The sequence below is a fragment of the Thermobia domestica genome, chromosome 13, assembly GCF_964235325.1.
Source record: "Thermobia domestica chromosome 13, izTheDome1.hap1.1, whole genome shotgun sequence".
Taxonomy (NCBI): Eukaryota; Metazoa; Arthropoda; class Insecta; order Zygentoma; family Lepismatidae; genus Thermobia; species Thermobia domestica.
Genome location: NC_137466.1, coordinates 183,049,404 through 183,074,003, shown reverse-complemented (window position 1 = coordinate 183,074,003; position 24,600 = coordinate 183,049,404). Strand labels below are relative to the sequence as shown.

The window sequence follows — 24,600 nt, the reverse complement described above, 5'->3', positions numbered from 1 at the left end:
TATCTTTATTTGCAATGTTATTTTCAATTTTATGTTTTGCTGTAACAAACTGTGATGGCATTGTCGCTACTTGGTGAAAAGTTCTAGGAATATTGAATTCTTCGATGCATCAGAAAATGTTTCGTAACGCTTAAAAATGATATTACCAAGAACAAAATAAGATGAAAATTAAAACGAATCTACAAACAAAGTAATTTAGCTATGATTAGATAGGTAGAATATGTATGGTGAGTGGGTGGACCGGATTCAAATTCTGTTAGTGGTTCGTAGCCTGCGTTAATAGGTCCTGTGTTACATAATCTCGGTATTTTAGAAAGCACAGAACAACCGTATATTATTGAAAAGCTTTTCACAGACATGTGTGTAAGAATTGAAGGCATGGGTCGAAACATAGCTCATCCTGTGACTGCGTCACAATACGGGAGAGACCTTGCTCAGATTTGAGATAGGAACGGAGCGAAAATGTCTGAATTTAAAAAAGTGTTCAAAGTAAACAACACACAGAAGTGATGATAAACTGTTCATATATTCTCACAGAGTATTGGCAATAAAGAAGGAAGATCACACTTAGTTTGTGGGAAAGAGTGCAAAAACACAAGAAGTCTTTAAGTAGTCCACTAAAGATCGCGTATACATTACGTAATGGAAGAAATATATCGTTTGAGGAATTGGCAAAGTGCCACATTAAGATTATTGAGCGACGAAAGCGGCTCCAAGTGAACACGAAGAGAACCGAGACGATCTGAAGTAGCAAACTCCCAGAAGCAGACAGTTGCCAGATGTAAATTCAGAACAGCAAAGTTAATGTTTAGTTCCACCCCCCCTTCTTTTGTCTTCTTTGTACGATAAAATATTACAGGAAATATGCAATGCTTAAGATGTCACTAATTATACAGTAAAATAGTGTAACGAATGGGATAATTTTCTTGCCCTCGGGGGAAATATAGGATGTTTCTAAGCTCATAAGGAGGAATACCAAAACTTCAATCGATCGTTTGTTTTATAACAACTCTCTAGTGTATACTTTGTATACAGGAGCGCAACCAGAATTTTTTGTTGACAAGGGTCCAAGCTTTTTTTTTGGGAGGGGGGGAGGGTTCTGTACTACAAGCCATTTGTATTGAACGGATATTATTCTGCACCCGAAAAGACGATAAGTAATTGTAAAATACTTCTACATATATACAGGGTGAACCTTAAAGATGTGCACAAACTCCGGAAGGTAATTCGTGACATCAAAAGAAGACAAATGCTCTCTTGCATGTTGTCAAATTCCGCGTCGTGTACGAGTGACAAGGGTGCCAATTGGAATCGACAGTCTAATCTTGACAATTGGGACGGAACAGAAAGATGTGCACCTGTCTGCGTAACTGCCTAATGTAAAATTTTGCTGATGTTCATAGCCACATTTTAACTAGTTTTGATGTCACGAATCACTTTCCGCGGTTTGTGCATATCTTTTTGTTCCGTTCCAATTGTCAGGATTCGATTGTCAGGATTCCAAGTTGGCACCTCTGTTACTCATACACGACGTGGAATTCGACAATATGCAAGAAGACTTTTTTTGCCTTCTTTTGAGGTTTTAAGAATCACCTCCCGGAGTTTGTTCGCACCTTTCAGGTGCACCCTATGTATATAAAATATGAATAAACTAGATTGTTTTATAAGAAAAACAATACATGTGAAGTGTAAGATCAAAATTTCATGCTACATCAATCATGCCCCTTCAAAAAGTGTACAAATCTATGTGGAGTTAAGAAGTTTGGGAGTTGGACCCCGTGGGTGTATGCATGAGCCAATCATATTACTTAATGTACTGACGTTGTATTTGGAATTCAAGTAAAAACAACGATTATGTTAGCCAAGAATGATTCCTCCCCTCCGGCGAGGAGCGTTAAGTTTGAGATCTTACAGGTAAGCTACATCCCATGATAACAGCAAGTAACGTGACATGTACAGCTCCGGTGCAAAAGTGAACAAAACTGAAGAAACTTCTATAAAATGGCAAATGTGGCCGTTGATCACAATAAATGGCATTTATCCACCATTCCTTATAAAAATGGGAACATCTTCTTCATCTAAGCATTTTTCCCCGTTACCTGGAGTCGTCTTTCCGGATCGCTGTCCTCCATCTGTTTCTATCTTGTGTCATATCCGCTATGACATCATACTGCATTAGAGATGCAAAAAAACCGGCCTTTTTGAATCGATGGTTTTTTTCACATAAAAAGCCGGCTTTTTTGAAAAAAAAACCGAGAATTTTGGAAATTTTGGCTTTTTTCATTTTCATGATTTTTCTATCCAAATAGCTTTCTTATAGTATATTCTATAGTTAGATAAGATTTCCACGACCTGAATGCCATATTTAGCTCTGTAATTCACCATCAAGATGGATGGAGCACATATTTTACGAATTAAAGCTAACATGAAGAATGTAGTATTTGAGGGCAATTTTACAGGTTATTTAACTTTATTTTAACTTTTGAGTTATCGACATTTTTTTCCTTCTCTAGATCATTTTAGTTTGTCATCCGTGTTTCATTTCTAAGAGCTTAGTACTCCAGCTTCTAGCACGAAAGTTAAACTTACGTTTTTCTATATATCCGTCAAAGCATACGTTTTTCAATATGCCCGTCAAACCGTATTTCCACATTTCTGTTATACTGTAGTTGTGCAATGATTTAGCAATAATTTTCCAGATACTACCTTGAATACGAATTTATACAAAATTGATTATTTAATAATCAATAGCGGATTTAGAAAAGTACTTTGGGAGGGGTTTCTCTGATTCTTTCGTTTTCTAAAAAGTCCTAATTTTATTTGGGAGGTGCTTGAAGTTTATGAGTACAGGCATAACTAATATTTCGTTTCGTTTATATGTTTAGCAATAATCTTCCGGATACAACCTTGAAGATCATTTTATACTGAGAATCAGTGGCGAATTTAAAAAAGTGTTTTGGGAGGGGTTTTCTTACTACTAATGTTTAGTTTTTCTAAATATTCGTAATTTTTATTTGACGGGAGCTTAAAGTTTATGAGTAAAGGCATAACTAATAGATATTTCGTTCGTTTTAGACATTCCACAACTTTGGAGAACAGGCTTCAGTCCGAAAGACCGATCCTCTAACCTTCGCAAAACCGTCACTGCTGGTAATTAGTAATAATAACGATTTAAAAACAATAAGAAAGGAAGTCGGCCAACTCCTACACTCCTAGTCGGCCAGTACACGCACTATTTCTACATTCTCAGATGGAATGAAGGAAGGCTTTGTCAGAATGGTCGAATGCTGGGTTGAATCCCGGACTTCCCGATAGAAGCGCAAAAGCCAACCACTCAGTCACGTTTGTTGTGCAGTTGTATTTAGCTTAACTTAAATATATTCCGTAGTTTTTTTTTTTTTTTTTTTTTTGTTCCGTAATGATATGTTGAATCCCTCTTGTTAAAAATTCAGAAAACTTGAGGACTGGGTAAACCGTGATGGTGGTCAAGGGCGCCCATGTTGTGGTTTCCAAGGAGGGGAAGTATAAGCGACGTTTCAAAAATAGTTTCAAATTTTGCTGTAACTAATGTAAAAATCCTATTGGATTTTCAATATTCTGAAGTACATTTTCCTCTGGGGGGGCAAGCGCCCCCTTAACCCCCCTGATGGGCGCCCTTGATGGTGGTTATAAAAAACTTGACTGTAGAATTTCAAGAATATACAGAACCATGTGCAGCCTTTAATTGTATCATACAAATCTAAGTATTTCTCTTATGTTTTATTTTAATTTTATTTTGTTTCAAAAAGAGGGTATGGAATATTTTGAAGTAAAAATACTACATACAATTTTGCTAGCTATTTGTGTATTTTTTGAAATAAGTTTTTACTCTTAGGGTTGGCTCGTTTACACCAGCTGTTTTTTTTTTTTTTTAATAACTGGTTTAAACTAAAAAAAATTAAAAGAACAAAAATGCGAATCGTGTGAACTTCATAGTGACGTTTCACATGTCAAACCATCTGCATTAGTCTTATTTCCTTTTCACCTTTTAATCAAGGTGTCCCATGTTCAATTCTCTGTCGAACCACAACCCTTCTTTCATGTGTAAACCAAGTACTCTTTCGGATGTCACTTTAAGCGAAAGTCTTCTCCTTGATAACCTCGGTATTACGTAAGGATGTTAAGCCTAAACATACAAAACGAAACCAAATTATATAGACCTATTTCTGCATGCCTGTTGTTTTATAAAGAAGCGAAGGTTGCTTAAATATATTGATTAAAATTGGTAAAATTATCGATTGCCTACTTAGCTTCCAACATTAGCTTGGATTAGACTTTCAATGATACCTACATACTAAATTTGTAATTTAATACCTCAGTTTTAGAAAAATAAACACACTGCTGAACAAGACTGCACTTATTTAATATAAAAACACATTTACACGTGACGTTTCGATCTTCTATCCAAGATCCTCATCAGACGTGAGTGTACGTCTGATGAGGATCTTGGATAGAAGATCGAAACGTCAGGTGTAAATGTGTTTTTATATTAAATAAGTGCAGTCTTGTTCAGCAGTATGTTTATTTTTCTGATTTTATTCGCAAGACGTTGACTATGGTTGTGTGTCACTCAGTTTTAGCGTACTGATTATAATACGTTGACCTTTAAATTTTACATGCAAATTAAATTTTACAGGATTTTCCCGTTATTGTTTTACATTTAAAAGAATGACGGGATTTTCCCGATGGCTAGGGCGGGAGTTTCTCAATTTAAGAAATTTACTCACCGGACTTCTTTAAGCTTATGGGACTTCTTCCAGCATAACCCCGTTGTTGAATAATAACACCAAGGCGAAACAAACTTATTTCTGTGAATATGTAATACAAATACATAAAGCAAAATATCTAAATCATAAAACCTGGTTTAAACCCCAAAAAAGCCTGGTTTAAACTGCCCCCCCAAAACGGGTTTTTGGCATTTTCAGAAACAACCATGGTTCTTGCCAACTCTGCTTACTTTTGTATATAGCAGGTTAAAATGTGTTTATTATATACATTGGTTAATCCTTTGGAATTCATAATGTAAAAATGTTGAAGTAAAATTGTTTAAAATATCTTTTCGAAATTCATGGTTTACTTTCGAGGTTTTATATTATTATCGGCATCAACCACTAATTAAATGACTTTCTGTGTTATAGAGAAGCGAAACAAAGTCTGCTTTATCGATTTAAAGCAGAATTTTGAAAAAAGCCCAAAATTTCCCAAGCAAAAAAGCAAAGCAGAAAAAACCGAGTTTTTTTCCAAAAAAGCCGGTTTTTTTCCGAGCCCTTGCATCTCTATACTGCATCATATCGTTCTAAACATGATCTCCCCACTTTTTCTTTCGCCGGATTCGGGTTCGTATCCCACTCACTTCTATAGCATCTACTCGGTGAACTACGTATTCCAAAGGCACTTATATAATTTTGCCACAATTGCCTGTTTCTAGTTATCAAGCTAAAAACATAAACATATATCAGTGATTCCCAATAATTTGTTTTTGAGGACTCCTTCATGCCTTTGCTAGCATGTCGCCGACCCAGTAAAATTCCAAATCGATTTCAAGTCATAAATTAAAATTCTAATAAGCACTTACTGAATTGAACATCATCGGCCAGTCACAAAATAAAAGTCGTACAGTATATATAAGCAAACATTAGAAGTAATGATGTTTTATTATACCTGCAATATTTAAAGTACGACGCTAGAATACAGTTGGGAGGCACATATTTATTTTATGAATAAGATAAATCGAACAGTTTTTCATTTAAAAAAAGACGAAGTACAATAATTAATACCCTGAGGAAGAGTATGCCCTACATGTACTCTTAAAAGGTACGTCTGGTAACCCCAAGAATGAATATCAATTTGATTATCTATATATTAATAGCGGTGTCTGTGAACAAAAAACTTCAGATCCAAATTGAAAGTGAGTGCGTTTGTGACTCTTAATCTCTTGAACCACTTGACCGATCTCGACCTAATTTTTGACGTAGATGCAGTTCTCGCCTGGAAGTGTTTTTAGCTATTCACTTGGACGGTAGAACTTAGGGGCGGGGGAGGAGAGGAAATATAAAAAATAAATAAAACTTAATAACTTTTGAGCCACCTGACCGATTTCGATCAAATTTTCAACATAGATGACGTTCGAGCCTGGAAAGTTTTTTTTTTTTTTTTTTTTAATATTTCCACTTTGACGGTAGAACCTAGGGGAGCGGAGGGGAAAGGGAGATTAATATATAAAAAATCAATCATTCAGACAGCAATAGTGCCCTGCACTTACGCAGGACGTGTTGGTTTGCTAGGTTTTATTATTACAATAATGTTTACTGAAGGCTTGCTTAAGATAAAGCCTAATTTCCCAACAATAAGTCGCGGACAACTTTCTGGGAACCACTGACATATATTATACATACAATTGACCTACTATATGATTTCCAGTTGTCTTGTGGAATGTTTTCAGTGAATAACGCAAACCATAAAGTTCTAACTTTAGGTGTATAACCGTGTAACATAACACAAGGGTCACATCTTGTCTTATCTTCTTCACCGTTATCAGTGTTATTTAAAGGACCATCAGCTTTAAGCCTAGTATGCTTAAAATGTGGATAAATTGAATTAATAGTACTGAAATTATAACGAATTTTACAAATGGTGGAAGCCGCCATTTGCATTTTTTGGGTCGACTTTCTAGTCGTATTACCTGTTATATATAGTAAGAAATATGTATTTAAATATAAATTGTTAATTATGTAGGTTAAAATATAGAAAAGAACAATTAGTCGAATCCAGGTAAAAGATGTAGTCTATAGTCATAGTCAGGTGTGAAAATAGTCAAAATCGAGAAGGAGTTCCAGGGGGAAGAAGAGGGCCAGTTACCAAGATGTTCAGGGTGAAAATGTTGGATAAAGTGAAAAATAAATGAAATGAGTACGTGTAGAGTAATTGTGAATGTATGTAAATGTTTTCATGAATATATGTAAAGTGTGTAAATGGTGAACGATGAGAATTTTCCACTTTAACCACTTCCTCTTCGGCAGTTCACTATAGGAGATGTTTACGCTTTCACACTCACCGCGGAACTCCCAAGGGTCACATCACTTTAGTTTTCACAGAAGTACCACCGAAGAAAGAACAACCTCTGTTTCTTTCAAACTGTAATTGAGGTCTTATCTCCAGCTGCAGGTCTTGGACAAAGTTCCCTTTTATCACTAAGAATTGAAGAGAATGACTGTTGATCATGAAAGTTGAACAAAGATTATTGTACAGTCAGGATAGAAAATATTGGGAGTTAAAGGGGAAAGCTGAAAGTGGAGAAACGTGGAAGAAACATTTCCAGACCAAAATCTAAGGGTTAAAAAAAAAACAGTTCTAGTTCTAATACCTGACGATAGGAAGCATACTTAATAATAATAATAATAATAATAATAATAATAATAATAATAATAATAATAATAATAATAATAATAATAATAATAATAATAATCCTTGCTCTTCGTTTCTAAATACTGTTAAATATTGGACTCGGAAACTAAATAGTCCCGGGAACCTGAACAATATAAAATAAGAGAAATTTCAGGATTACACCCACTTGTTGGAACTTTTTTTCAACGAATATGAACTATACATTCCTTAAGAAATAGTAACAATCAACATATTTGTTTTCTTATAGAAATAAATAACAAAGAAACATAAAACCAGCTACGATAGAGGAATCATTTAATCGTTTGTTTTGTTCACTTAAAAGAAAATTAAAAAAAAAAAAAACTTTTTCGTCCTTCGAGGAAGAAAGTTTTGTAAAAAGAAAGAGGCAAGAAGCGTTTAATGATGTTCGACTTAAGTGATTGTTCTGCCTCCAAAGTCTTGAGTTGTGCGAGTCCTTCCTTCTTCTTGCTATTATCGAAAAGTAAGGAAGAGAAGACGACAACGAGAGACGAGGTAAAAAAAAAAAAGAAAGAAAAAGAAAACTGTAGGAATTTTCCTTCTCAGGCGAAAGACATAGGATATAAAGAAAGAAAGAAAGAAAAAGGAAGGTGATGTCATGCTACGGTAATACCTTACGATAATTAAGTTAGATTACAGCGTATTAAAAGGGGCTTCCTTTGAAGGAGATGAATGCTTTCAATACCTTCAAGTGGTATCAGCCTTTTCTTTCTTCTTCACCTTCTTTTCAAAATGTAAAATATAAGAATCTTTCCTTGTTTTCTTATACATAGAATAAAAGCATAATATCTGTCTTCATATTTTTTTCGCGCCCGACCCTAGCCACCTGTTTTAATTGGTCACAAGGAAGCAGGTGAGGTTAGATTTACATCGAAGTTGGACAACCCGAGTGTAACGTATTATCATGAGGGTCAAGGTGAGACAAAACAAGCCCTGCGGGGCTTCTGACCCCCTTCGCTTGCTAACGCTTGCTCATCTATGTTTCATAACGTAAGTAAATAACTTTTTCTATCAATAAAGTAGCAAAATTTATGCATTATATATTACGTATAAGCGAAAATGAGTATTATTTTCATCTTGTTTTAATGAAAAACTATTATCAAAATTAAAAAAAAACTTTCCTTGGACCGGGTTTGAACCCATGCCAAAAGCGATTTTTATTACTAGCACGCTACGCTAAGAGGGCCTACAGCATCTGGCGTTTGCTTTCTGCTATATGTTAGCTACGTGGCGAGAAACGGATAACTCCAATCAATCAGAACCGTGTCTTTAGTTCTTATAGCTAGAGTCGAGTGTGATTAAAATATATGCTATCTGTCTTATTAATGTGTATTACTTGAACACAGATGTTACGTAAATTATACCTTTTCAGTCTGTCTTTACAAACAAATGTTCAGTTCAGATTGGTAACAAGCATGTTATACGTATACGTCACAGCAAGTTTGTCAGCAACAAATATTGTGTTTTCCTATTATAGAATTATTCACCGAAAGCGCGTCGGTTTCGTAACATCAAATTATGAACATTATTTTCTCAAAACATACTAACAAAATTCATAAACATGTTCATCATACATTCCGATTTCAGATATGGTAAATGAAATCGGGAATATGACCTTCTCTACTGCGCTGGCATGCGATAACTTCGTGAAATTCGCTATGATTGAAATGAGATGATCTGGGAACCGCTCTTGGAGCAATTTGATTGTTTCACGGGCAGCATGGCAAGTGGCATAATCTTGCTGATACCACAATTCTTGTATGTCCATTCCATCGAAATGAGGCCACAAAAAGTCTCATATCATTCGGTGCCTCACTTCGCCCTAGAACCGCGCGAAGTCCCTAACAGTTGCTGCATAACTTTCTCCGTTCTGATAAAAAGTTTTCACAAATAGTACACATTGTGGTATAGTAAACTGCTTCATGGCTAGACACAGACTGAAGAAATGCGAGAAATTCAGACTAAGGCGACAATCGGAGTGTTTGTGGGTGGCAACAATACAAAACAATGTCGGCAACCGCAAAAGAAAAAATTGCCAGACGATCCAAAATCTGCGCACTTATTGAATAACCCTTTAGAATACCTGTACCTCCTTCCTTTTTTTCTTTTTTTTTTTAGCCCATTCAATCATATCGAGTGTTCTAAAATTGGCGCCTACGGACTACAGAGTACTGTTCTATAAGTCAAACTAAAGCGGAAAATAAATAATTATATGTTTTCTCGAATCCTCGTCTGGAGACGCTAATTACACTATGTGCTAACATCGTAGATGGAGAGATCTACCAAACCGTCAAATAGTCACACCAATTCTTTACAGATGATAGCCAAAGCTGACAATCGCTGACACTAGCACTCTTATTAGCGCAATAACCGGTGTAACTGCTTGATACATACGTAGAGCAAGGCTAATGGTACTAAGTTAATCTGTGACGTTCCCATATAGTCAAATTGTGATTCCTTATAGCGACTATAGGAGGTCCTAAAGGGTATATCATTATATAGCATTTTTGATATATTTTGAGCTGAAGAGTAGCGTTCTGTTGTCCGTGGGCGCCATTTTTTGAACACCCGATATATTATATATATATACAAGGAATTACTCATATTTCTCTGTTTCCATTGAGATGAACAGAAACGTTAATGCTTTGATTTTAGTCATAACTTCTTTAAATCTATTTTAAGTGTCACTTAATTCATGAAAATTAAATTTTGTAATTATATATAAATTTAGTTTATATTACATTTATATCTGGGGTGATTCAGAAAGTAATGCCTCCAAGCCTACTACTTGGTCAATAGTACAGTAGAGCGTCGATTATCCGAACGTCGGTCAACCGAACGACCGCTTAACCGAACTGTGTACTCGCTCGCACCTGTTACTCTCCCACCCTACCGTCCATCATCCCCCTCACTCCCAAACCAAGTTTCCCACAGTAGTCGCCGCACTGAGCCACCGCTGGCGGAACATTGCTTCTAATGGGGCCTTCATAAGGCGCTGCTGACCGGCCAAGCCGTCAGTCACTGTGTTTCAACAATCAGCACACTTCTGTCGGTTTGACACTGGCTGTAGAAGTACAGTCCAGTACAGTGCAGTACAGTACAGTACAGTACAGTACAGTACAGTTCGATTATCCGAACAAACCAGTTTTCCGAACACCCATGTCCCGCAATTACTTCGGATAATCGACGATCTACTGTACTGCAAACATTCTGAACTGTTTATTATTAATGCACTGATGTTTAAGCTATAGAATGTCCCTTGTTTCACCTTCCTATCTCTTCTTGTTCCAAAGTAATGGAGCAATCCATGATATCCAATGGTAACGTCCGGTTAAAACAGCGGGCTGTCATTAAATTTCTGACTGCGGAAAATTTTACGGCCAGGAGCATTCATTGTCAGCGACGACTTGTGGATACAACATTACGACCCGAAAACGATGCATCAGACGATGGAGTACCGCCACACATCCTCTCCTTCGTCCAAAAAAATTCAAATTTTTCCTGTCTGCTGGCAAAGTGTTGTTGACATTCTGCCTCATCCTGCCTATAGTCCGGATCTTGCGCCCTGCGGCTTCTGCTTCTTCCTCAAACTTAATGTGAGTCAACGCTACACTTTGACACGGATGTGGAAGCAGCGGTTGGACAATGGTGTCACCTGCAGCCACCACAATTCTTCACCAACGGCATGAAAAACCTTGTTTCGCATTTGCGCAAGTGTGTTGCCCGTAATGGGGACTATGTTAAAAATGATGCCACCATTTGTAGCTGACATTGCAAGCTTTCCTCTGATACCTGTATCGGTGCTATCTGTCAAACACAAACGTATCACCTTGGAGACTTACTTTCTGAGTTATCCTCGTATATAATACTGTATAAATTCATTTTTAAAACTCATTTAAACATTTAATATTAACTGTAGACTTGAAGAACAACTCTATAAAACATCGTAAGCAATTATTCTGTTTAACTTCAAATTATAAAGTTTCTATAAATCATTCTTTTGTCATTATGGATTGAAATTCACTTCAACAAAGCTTCATATTTACGAATCTGTTCTTATGTTCTTTTCTTGGGAGAGGAGGTTAATATTCTCTTGAGAAAATCGTCTTTTAAAGTCATTTCTGCTTATTTTTGTTATATTTATCATATACAGAGTGTTTCAAAACAACACCGACAACGTTTGGGAAGTGATTCCTGACATCAAGATAAGACAAAAAGTATAGACCAACCTGGAAGCACAAATGCTTCCTTTCGGTGTTATAGGCTGCCGCAAACATGAAAACAAATGAACTTTAAAAGTCTGTAGCTCTAAAACTATGAAACCAACCGTAGTCGTGTCTAATACATGTTTCAGAATCCTAAGGCACTCATACTACAATTTTTATAGAGGGAATTTGGCTACGGGCATGTAATTTGAAGTATTCACGAACTACCTCTATAAAAAATGTTGCGGAAATACTGCAGGATTCTGAAACTTAGATATTTGGATACTAGTTCCTAAGTGACGTCTTGAGCCGACTACAGTAGGTCCCATAGTTTGGGAGCTATGAACCTTTAAACTTAATTTTTTAAAAATGTTTTTCGGCAGCCTATAACTCCGAAAGGAAGCACTTGTGCACCCAGGTTGGGCTACTTTTTGTCTTATCTTGATCTCAGGAATCACCTCCGAAACGTTGTCGGTGCTGTTTCGAAACACCCTGTATAACTCTATGTACCATTGACCTACCATAATAGTATAACATTGCAACATGATGTAACACTGATGTAACATTAATATGCTTTGGAAAGAAAACTACAATTTACTGTCACTTTTCTTTTTGCCGCGGAGTGTTATTATTATTATTATTATTATTATTATTATTATTATTATTATTATTATTATTATTATTATTATTATTATTTACTGTTTAAGAAGCGACCCACTGCAATACCATTGAAAGAAGATTGTAAATTACATCCTGTCGATTTGTTTCTGACTTTGAACTTGTATTTACAAAATTAGTTAAAAACATAGTCTTCATTTGTTTGACCTACTTCTTATGTGATTATGTTCCTTTCATTTATTTCATTTCATCTTCAAATGACGCACAGTGTACACTGAAATATTAATAATAATGTTATTTAACCCACTGCACGCTAAAAGAACATCACACTCTACGTCATTTGTATTATATATATTCTTTTGAACAGGTCGATAGAATTGACCCAAAGCAATACTAAAGATTAACGAGACAAGCATTATTCTGGAATGTATAAGAGAATACCCAGTAAATAACTTAAAAGAGTTTGCATGGTACAGAAAACATACATTGTGAAAAATCGAAGGTTGTATGAAACAGAATTGGTTTTGTCTTTATTGCATAGAAGTATTTGTATGTGTGTGTGTGTGTGTGTCTGTGTTTAAGAACAGTGTTGGAGGGCACGGTGGCTCAGTGCAGTGGCGTATTTAGGGGGGTGGCTTCCGGGCTTAAGCCCCCCCCAAAATCTTACTTAGTATAGTAAAGTAAATGAAATATCTTGCAGAATTTTCACATTTCCAGGCAAAGCCCCCCCCGAAAGCTAGCAAAGCCCCTCCCGAAACAAAATCGTAAATACGCCACTGGTTAAGTGGTAGAACGCTTATCTCTGGTGCGGTGGAGTCCCTGGTTTCGATCCCCGGTCAACAAATAAGTTTATGGTGAACAACATCGTGCCCGTGGGTTTTCTTAGGGTACTTCCCGTCATTCCATCAATTCTTACATTATCATTCGGTTGCCTTAATCACCGTTTCCCTTAGGCTAAAGGTCATAACTATGGGGCGTAAAGTTGAAGGATTTCATTTAATTTGCGAAGAGTGTTGCTTAGAGGTGAGTGTGTTCTCATAAATGTTTATTAAGTCCTTAAAATGATAAAATACAAGTAAATAATAATAATAATAATAATAATAATAATAATAATAATAATAATAATAATAATAATAATAATAATAATAATAATAATAATAATAATAAAAACAAAAATGAACAGTAATGAAATCTGGAAAATGAAAATGAGAAAGAAAAAGAACAATAAATATGAAAAACGCAACAATATATATGTATATGAATACAGGGTGTTTGAAAAAGAACTCCCTAGTTTTAAGTATAAATTTAATTGGGAAATGAATGAAAACTTACATCAATGAGTACATATCATGAAAGAGAATTCCTACAAGTTTTGTTTAATGTTGGTAGACTTCAACGTGGGATCCATTTGTGGCCCTGCACACGGCGAGACGATATTCCACTTCTCGCCACGTATTCACCAACATTTCAGGTGTAACTGTCCCAACCGCCGTGACAATTCTTTCCCGTAAATGATTGATGTATCTTTTCACTATACACAACATTTTTTATTAGGCCCCAAAAGAAAAAGTCCAGTGGGGTTAAGTCTGGGCTTCGTGGTGGCCAAGGTATTGGGCTAGCCCTGCCTATCCACCTTCCTGGAAAGCGAGTGCCAAGAGCCGCACGCACATATTTATTGTAATAAGGTGGGGCGCTATCTTGGAAAAACACAAGTCCCTTTTCCGCCTCAATATCGTCCATTTGGAGAAAGACGTACTCTGTCAGCATGTCATAGTAAACGTCCCCGTTTATTGTTTATTTCTACAAAAATGAAAGGACCAATCATACGATCTCCCATCAAACCGCACCAGACATTAAGTTTGGGAGAGTCACGTTGATGCTGAATAACTTCATGTGGATGCTCTATTCTGTAGTTATGACGATTAACTGTTCCACTGACATGAAATGTAGCCTCATCAGAAAAGAGAATCCTTTTTTAAAAAATTGACATCATCAATTCTGTGTAGAAAGTCAGCAGCAAACTCATAACTTTCGATTTTATCAGTAGGTTTAATTTCATGCAACAGTTGCAATTTGTGGGCGCGCAACTTAAGTCTTTTACGCACAACATCATACACAGTAACTTTAGGTACTCTTAATTGTAGACTACGTCTGGCCAATGACTTCTTCGGGCACCGAACACAAGAAACACGGATCTGTTCAATCTCTTCAGAAGTTCTTTTGCTATTAAAACACTACCTGTTTCCTTGAAAGACTTTAGCTAATGACGGATAGTTTTTGCAGTTGGGGTTTCACCACCATACTGGACCTAGTTATTGTTATAACCGACTCAGTTTTCACAAGCCAAATAACACACTGTGCTTTCTGTTGCGGAGTACACATTGTTGCTAAGTTGCTCTGAACTGCACGCCTGCCTGGACTGAACTGAGGAAAGAGAGGAAAAAACAGCACTGGTGCCGTCTCAAGGTCAAGCAGACCTGCCAACTGCAGGGAAGCCAAACTTGGAGATTTTATGAATCAAACACCACAAACTGTATGTCACTTTGTAGAGATTTTAGGACACATTAAAACTAGGGAGTTCTTTTTCAAACACACTATATATATATATATATATATATATATATATATATATATATATATATATATATATATATATGGGTGGCCCAAAAGTAGGTACACAGTAGAGCCGAAGCAAATAACCCATAAACTAGAACGTTATAGTACTTGATCAATGATACTAGAACGTTTACCTACTTTTGGGCCACTCTGTATATACAGTACCTTAATTCTTACTACGCAATGAGAAGTACTATGTTAAAGACATTAGGTAAATCATGTTTCTCGAATTCAGTTTTAAATTCACTTTTTCAAATATAAACTTCCCTTTGTTATGGAATCAAGGTTTAAAATAGAATGTTTGTATGTGTTTTGACAATCTATTGTAATCGAGAGATGCCGTATGTTAAATATACTGTCACATCTCGTTCAGCACATATGTGCGTCTATAACCTTCTGGCTCCTTTTTGTACTTAGAACATTCCATTCTGTCTTCCGTGATTATTTATAGACATGTCACATCTGAATAACATTGACGAAAATTATGTTCTAAATAACATGATGATTTTTTTTTCATTAGAAATAGACGGGTACAGATAGATGTTATACATACATATATCGCGAGACTGTTTCACATCTTGTCAGCTCATAATGAGTCAACTTATACATTTGATAAAATTTTTTCTTCAAGATGTCAAAAAGTTTAATCAAAATTGTATTTCAATCGGGAAATTTGGTTAAATTTACTATGTATGATTGTGGTCAGATCTAAGATCAAAAATATTTTATTTTTGTTGATAGTTTTATGTTAAATGTTGCCAACGAAAATTCAATATTACTTGAACTCACTGTAGTCAAAAGAACTATAAATACTGTATACCACATTGACTTGATCCCTAGTCTTCCGTTGCAAGCGCTGCTATCGGCTGAAGGAATTCCACTCACTTTCTCTCGCTTAGCAAAAGCTGAACCCTTATTGGCTTAACGCGTGGGTGTGTGAGGGTGTGAGCTTTAGTTCGCATTTTTGCCACGGCTCAAGACATTTCGGCAGCACAATAAAAACTCATGATCTATGGAGGTTCAATACCACCTTCACGAAAGCTCTTCACTGACTTCAGTTCTTAGCCAACTGGATTCAGTTTCTACTTTGCATTCCTATCTGCAACATTCATCTTAATATTGTCCTCACATCTGTCCTAGGTCTTCCTAATGGTCTTTTTCCAATTGAATTTCCAGTTAAAATTTTGAAAGTGATCCTATTTCCTTCTATTTTTACTACGTGACGTGCCTACATAAAGCCTCCTAGACTTGATGGTTCTAACAATGTTTAGTAAACGATATAAATTATGTAGTTCCTCTTATGAAGTTTCGCCATTCCCTATTTCCTCCGAATATTCGTCTTATAATTCTATTCTCAAATATTTTCGGTCTGTGTACTACCTTCAAAGTTAGAGACCATGTTTCGCAACCATACAGAACAACAGGCATAATTATCATTTTATATATTTTAAGCTTCAAATTCCTCGACAGAATTCGCGAATACAAGAGACTTTGAACTGAATAATAATGCGAATTCCCTGCTTTTAGTCGACATTTAATTTCTTTCTGAATATGGTTTCCGTTTGTTAATAGGAACTCTGCATTTCTTTCTATTGTTCTCCTATCATTCCTTATCAGGTTTATAGCATCAACATACACCATAACCTAATGAATACCATTCAACTCGAGGCCCTGGCTGTTATCTTTGGTTTTCTTTATCGCGTACTCCAGAACGAAACTGAATAATAATGGCGACAACATATCTTCTTGTTTAAGTCTATTCAGACTTATTCAGTAGTCAAACACAGGGGTGCCCACAAGGGGGGGGCTATGACGCAAAGTGCGTCATCGAAATATTTGGGGGGGGGGGCTAAAAATCTGTTTCAATTTTTTAAAAGACCTTTGCATAGAAGCACAGGCCTGTATCCAAGGGGGTCTAGGGGGCCGTCCCCCCTAAATTTTGGCTGACCCCGCTAAAATTTTCACGGTAGGCTAGCAAATGAACTATAATATGATAATAAACTATAATATGGTTGGATCGGGCTCCCCCTAACTTCAGCCGGCCCCCCCCCTACATTTTTGGGCTGGCTACCGGCCTGTAGAAGCACCGTTGTCCTCTCTCAAACTTTACTATATTGATGTTCTTCCTAAGTCAAAAGGAAGAAGTAGTATCATTTTTTGCGCTCCATTTAACTCTTCTCAAACAAAAACTCAATTACAAAGATAGTACAGTGGATGCTCTCTTAACCAGTGGTCGAAGTGAGACGGTATGCGGTGGTATGCCATTAAGTGAGACAGTATGCGGTGGTATGCCATACTGCCTCTGGTTTTTCAGTAATGAGGACATGCCGTCTCTGGTTTTTCAGTGATCAAGACAATATTTAAATAGCCGGTATGTTGAGTCAAAATCATAATAAAACATACCGCTTCTGCTTTTTTCTTACTTCGAACTCTGCTCTTAACCACCCTTCTTTAATAGTATATCTTCCAAGAAATAAGTCCTTTCCGTTATTAGCTGCAGTCAGTGCTTCACATCATGTGTTTTCTTCGTTTAATACGAAAATACGTAAAATACAATTCATTCAGTATTATTGGCTCAAACGAATTTCTCAACTTTGTGGTTTTCTTCAATCAACACACATACATCGTAAATAAGTGTATGGTTTGTGTGTCTAGTGTGCTTTATGTAGTATACAGTATTTCGTTTAACTGTGTATCACTGCTGCAGCTTGCAATCAAAACTTCTGATTTGGTAAGTTAAATTTATTGAGTTACGAGAGGCGTACTATAACGATTTACACTTTGTTTTCTCCTTCCAGATGCAGTGGACCGTTGAAGTTGAGAAGGCAGTCATAGGCACCTAGGACCTTCGTCTACCAATTGGAAGTGTCACTGGAAGCAGGGACGAGAGCAGATCTCTGTGCAACCCATTTCTTGAACCCGTGTGAGTGTTACAAGATATTATGTCCAGGTTATTGACTAGGTGTTATTCTGTATCCGAAAAGACTAGGCTACAGGGTGTTACAAATTGTGATAATATGTTGGGAATAGGTTTATCACATCAACGTAAGAAAAAAAGTTCATATGGACTTCTGGTTGGAAGTGCATAGCTTCTTAGTTATAGGATGCCGAAAACGTGGAAAAATGAACTTTAAAGGTGCATAGTTCTACTACTAAAGGACCGATCGTAATCGGTCAAGACCTCACTGGGGAACTAGCATGTGAATTATCCAAATATCCATCTTTCAAAACCTCCGGTACTTCCACAATCATTTTTAGAGACGCTGTTTGGGAGAACTTGATCACTCTCCACCTATCTCTCTAAAATTGGTGTGCAAGTACTGGAGCATTCTTAAACATGGATATTTGGGTAGTTCACATACCAGATTCTCAGTGATGTCTTGACTCGACTACGGTAGGTCCCGTCGTAGTTGAGTTATGAACTTTCAAAGTTGACTTGTTTCGTTTTCGGCACCCAATAACTCAGAAACTATCCGCTTTTGAGCAAACTTCCATATGAACATTTTTTCTTATTTTGATGTAAGGAATCTATTAACGCAATATTGAGACAAACTTTTGTAACACCCTGTATAAGTAATTAAGTAATGTCACCTATCTTCTCAGAAATAAAATGATATAACTAGATTGTTTTTAGCACATGAAAAGCAAGAGTGCAGATGAAAGGGCTTAGCGGAATAAGCCTGTGAAAACTGCCCCCAAGCATATCTGCACCAAATTTACAGTTTCGGTTAACATTTATGAGAAACTCAGTTTCCAAAAGTTTCAGCCCCCCAAGCGCTTTTGGAGGGGTGCTAGTAGGAGGGGGAAGGAAAATTGAAATTATTTTTTTTCTCCTGAACGGCTGAACCGATTTGCATGAAAAAAAGATGTTAGGAATTCTCAACAAGAGAGTAGTCGGAAAATATTTTTTGGGGTTGAAAATTGAAGTCAATTTTTTTTGAAATTTTCAAAAAAAAAAAAAAAAAAAAAGTGGAAGACTAACTGGAACACCCACAATTTTTTGCCAGTTTTGTCTTGAGAGGGTCCGTAACGACATATATTTTTTTTTTCATTTCGTTTGCAAGTGTACCTCATAGTGAAAAAAACGCAAATGTACAAAGGTCAGCATCTATGTGGTATACGTATGATACACACTGTACATCACTAGAATAACCAATACCTTTGAATGGGGGGGATGAAGTTGTTATAACATTGTAATCTTATGATAACAAGTATTTTTTGTCTTAATGGTAATTGGTCTCTGAGGATGAAGGGGTTCTCGAACCTGTTCGCAACTCCCTTGGCTACGCCACTGCTGTACATCAACTGAAATTATACATTCCCACATTTTTGTCTTAATTTTGCATGTAATCAATGTTCTGTGATATATCTAGATCTTTGTTTATTAATTGTTCTTATTTTGTAACAGTTGGTTAATAAAATGCCTATTGTTAATACGTATTTATGTGTTTAGTTTGTTTCGATGGTATTACTGTATATGCGTGTTTAATATGATGAAATAACGAATGAATTAAAATAAATTAATCCTCATCATTGTTTTCGTCCACTACTGGATCAATTTCGGTTTTTGTGAACATTTTACTGAGTATTTCAGCTGGCCGAATGATTTTCGATAAGTATCTCGCATATGATAAATAATACACAATAGCAGCAACGTGAGAACAGTAGCCAACAGTTCTGTTCACGAAAAGCGAAATTGTTCCAGTAGTGGACGAAAACAGTGAAGAGGATTAATTTATTTTAATTCATTCTTTATTTCATCATATTAAACACGCATATACAGTAATACCATCGAAACAAACTAAACACATACATACGTATTAACAACAGGCATTTTATTAACCAACTGTTACAAAATAAGAACAATTAATAAACAATGATCTAGATATATCACAGAACATTGATTACATGCAAAATTAACACAAAATGTGGGAATGTATAATTTCAGTTGATGTACAGCAGTAGCGTAGCCAAGGGAGGTGCGGACAGGGTCGAGAACCCCTTCATCCTCAGAAACAAATTACCATTAAGACAAAAAATACTTGTTATCATAAGATTCCAATGTTATAACAACTTCATCCTCCCGATTCAAAGGTATTGGTTATCCTAGTGATGTACAGTGTGTATCATACGTATACCACATAGATGATGACCTATGTATATTTGTCTTTTTTTTCACTATGAGGTACACTTGCAAACAAAATGAAAAAAATATATGTTGTTAGAGACCCTCTCAAGACAAAACTAGCAAATAATTGTGGGTGTCCCAGTTAGTCTTCCATTATTTTTTTTGAAAATTTCAAAATTGTTTTGATCAATTTTCAACCCCCAAAAATTTCCAAAAAATATTTTCCGACTTTTCCCTTGTTGAGAACATCTAACATCTGTTTTTTTTTTCATGCAAATCGGTTCAGCCGTTCAGGAGGAAAAAAAAATAATTTCAATCTTCCTTCCCCCCTCCTAACACCCTTCCAAAAGCGCTTGGGGGGCTGAAACTTTTGGAAACTGAGTTTCTCATAAATGTTAATCGATACTGTAAATTTGGTGCAGATATGCTTGGGGGCAGTTTTCACATGCTTATTCCGCTAGGCCCTTTAAGGTCAAATTCTTAGGTAACAAGGATGCGTTAATAATTTATCTGCTAAATAAGTATAGTTTTATTTAAAAAAAAAAAAAGTGCACATATGTATGTCGAGTAACGAAGTTATAGTAGAGAGGTTCGAATCCGGTGGACCCCCGCGTGGGTACGCCCCTGATGAGATCTATGAAGTGATGTATGTATCTCCTTTGGATTAAAAAAAAATACACTAATAATAGGGTATATTTAAAATAAAAAAGGATTGATTGCTTCAGCAAAAAAGAAAGACATAATCATTGCGGTATTACTCTTTTGTTTCTGTTTGTTGCCAAGACCAATACGAATGAAGCGCCGCCACATGGACATTACAAGAAGATGCTGATGCTGCAAACTTTCTTTGTCTTTTTTTTTCTCTTGGTTCTGAGTGAAAGCCGATCGCAGTGCCAAGGACAAGAGGCAGTGGGCGTCTATCTATTCGGCTTTGATCGAAAGGAAAGTTACAGCCCTGTCAGATCAAGTAAAAGGAAGAGACAGAGAGAGAGAGAGAGGGGGGGGGGGAGGAGAGAAAGGAGAAGAAAGAGACCAATTTTGTCGCCATTTGCCTTTATGCCTTGTTGCATCGCTCTTCTATTGTAAGCCGATAATATAAGGACATTCTTTGCCAAGATGGCTACATAACACATCTGTGGTTTCCCAGGCACTAGGCAATGCAGCAGAGGAGACCTAACCAGTAAATCAGACACCATTTAATAACATTCCTTGCAGCGAGATTGACATGTGAGGTGACTTATATATGTTTATGACATCGAGTTACCAGACTACTACCATACATACAAGGGTGCCCATCAGGGGGGCAAGGTGGGGCACTGCCCCCCCTTTAAAAAGAAACTGTACTAGGGAATATCGAAAACCCAATAGAATTTTTACATTAGTTACAGCAAAATTTGAAACTATATTTGAAACGTTGCTTATACTTGCCCCCTTGGAAACTACAACATGGGCGCCCTTGCATACATGTTTTTTTTTTTTTTTTTTTTTTTTTAGAAAGCTTTCATGTCTAGACATGAGTAAAACACAATTACGATACACATTAGCAACAAGACAGGACTACAAACATGATATAATTATGTAAAAGCATAGGGCAATAGCTTCGAGTTATGGAGGTCACATAAAGAGAAATTCTTACAGAGGTAAAATTTAACTTTTAGTGGTTCATAGATATGAAAGTTCGAGTTACCAATGTCCTTTTTAAAAGTAAGATTATTAAACTCTTAAAATTCGACTTATCAAGGTTGTAATTTTTAAACATTCGACTTACAGAGATTATTTTAACATTGAGTCTTATGGAGAGTTCAAGTAAATGTGAAAAAAAAAGAGTTATACATACATATATATCCGGGGTTACCTAACTTTATATTGAATCCAAAGCGTGAAGCATTTGACAATAATGTGAGTGAAAAAACTGAAAATGATTCCATTGTCTTGTAATTGATTCAATTTATGTAACCTTTTACGTTTTTTCTTTTAAGTCAACAGTAAGTAAGGGCAACAAATTCAAAACTATTTAAAGAAATTCTAGAAAATAACTCTCACTTGTGGATATGGACTATTATTATTATTATTATTATTATTATTATTATTATTATTATTATTATTATTATTATTATTATTATTATTATTATTATTATTATTATTATTATTATAGTGCACAGAGCAAAAAAGAATTTGTTCGATTGATTGTTATCGGAGTTATAATCGTATAATTAAATAAATTACGTATATTCGTTGGTGAAGTTCAAATTAGGTGACTTTGTTTTTGGCATGAAACTGTAATTTCAAAATTTATTTCAATCCTAAAATCGAATGAGCGCTTGAAATCCTAACCACGCATATAGGCGCTGCCTATTTGTGGAAACAACCAAGATTTGCATGAAAAAAAAAATATCTTTCGTATGGTATTCTTGTCCTTAATTAAGTATAGAATGAAAAGAGAGTATAATATTTCATGTTTTAAATTTATTCTGCCAACACTGTTTTTTTTTTGTTTTTTTTTTGGTATTAGTTGTAAATTAAAATTTTCGTCTAAAAATAAAACCATAACAGTAGATTATTATTCACATAGTCACAGACTAAATGACCGTCAAAATATAATTATAAACGGTAAATGAACACCCTTTTATTAAAACAATTTCAGTAAAATTGGCCGTGGCTAAATGAACTGAAGTGATAAAATTGTGTATAATGTTATCTACCACGTTTGAATTGTTTATTTAGTAAACACATTAAAAAAATAAAACACGGAACAGCGTTTGCTGGTATATGAACGTTTCTGAAGAGTCCTACAAAACTAATAAACATGAATAATGATATAGCAGGGGAAACAGGAAAGAGACAGTGTTGGAACACAGTATTATTAAACATATCAGTTGATTTCCTCGAAAGCGGCAAAAACCAGGTTTCTCCATGATCTGTTGAAATGTAATACTTTTTTTTTGTTTGTTTGTTATCTGTCAGTGCACGCTTCACTGCACTTCTGTCCGGAGAAAAATAATCTAGACTCTAATTACTGTGGTGTACATTTTCTATAGACGCCATGATAGTAGTGTATGCTGTTGCTATATGAACGCCATCTGGTGAGAGATTAAAAAGGAAAAAAAAAAAGAACTAAATATAATACTGTATAACACTGCCATTGAGATGTAATAGGCACCTATAGAATGTCACACTTCATTAACGCTTCTGCCAATCGTATTTCGCATTTAATTATTATCGAATCAGGAACAGAATAACCCATACAAAGGTGGTGCCAATACGATATTTTACTATGTGTTTAGTTGCTTCACCTCGTTCGTTGTTAGAATATACAGGATGGTCCTGCAAACAAGATGTAGAAAAATGAACCGATTATCAATAATAGTTAGATACTAATATTTTTTATAAAGTCGTATTTTTTTAACAAGGAAAAGTTCATAACCGTATCAGGGAAGAAGGATACTAGAAAAATGAAATCTTTTAGTTTAACATTTCATGATTACACCCATTAGGCTAATGGATACAGATTATTAAGACAAATGAATAATGATGGAGGAATTAGTAGACTGACAATGTGGGGTGAATCGGGAGTACCCCCAGAAAACCTATGGACACCCAACGTTGTCCACCACAAACTTACTTCGCCGGGATTCGAACCAGGGACCTCACACACCAGAGAAAGACACTCTATCATCATGTCCACTGTACACACAGAGAAAAGTAGACGTCTATTACAGTTTTTGCTCTCTAAGAATTCGACATTGAAACCGCACCACTAGAGCCTATCTATTTCAAGTGTGTCCTTTCTGGCGCTGCTGTCGATGTGTGTTTTACCGCACCTCCCTCGGAAGAGGACGAACAAGTAGCTGCGGCTGAGATCTTTCAATTGTTAGATGCGGAAACGTTGCCACAATGAATCATTTCACGGACTTCGCTGTGCAATGTCTTGTTTAGCCATTCTAAGTGGCCTACGATCTTCACTCGTCAAGACCAAGCGAATGAATGACAAATTAACAACTGAGCATAAGTCATTTACTTCTTTCCCCTAAACAAAGTTTGTGGCGTTTGTGAGTATGTCAGAAGGTGGCGTGGTTTTGGGCCGAAGTATGTTTCACATATTTTCCGAGAGCACACTTAAAAATAGAAAGCTCTACCACTTCCAGTTTCAATAGAGAAGTTAAAGATCAGATGGGATAAACTTCTGGGACGCTGACTCCATGGTAAATCGTTTATCTCTCTTTTATTCTTTTAGCTTTGTAGACATTCCATATTAAAACGAAAAAAATGGTAGATAGGAGCGCATGCACTCGAGAGGTTCACCGAATCCGAACCGCTTCGAACTTACTGTTTCCACACTTTCGGCTCTCGCTAACCCTGTGAATATATCCAATATGCTATATGTTTATAGGATCTTTTCTGTTAATTTTGACATCAGTGGCAAGCTATTCCGTGTTCAATATGGAAAAGGTGTAAGGCGAAACCGAGAGAGAATCTAACAAAGGGTACTACACAAATTAGAAATTTTAATTTAACTATCGAATTCTATTTTCGGTTCTGTGCTGGACTCTATGTGAGAGATTTTTTTTAAAG

At 36.0% G+C, this 24,600-nt stretch overlaps 1 protein-coding gene across 9 annotated transcripts in view; it reads right to left on the bottom strand.

Annotated features, from left to right (window-relative positions):
* Hk (potassium voltage-gated channel subfamily A regulatory beta subunit hyperkinetic) overlaps window positions 1-24,600 on the bottom strand; it is a 708,165-nt gene that overhangs the window by 159,130 nt on the left and 524,435 nt on the right. The window lies entirely within an intron of this gene.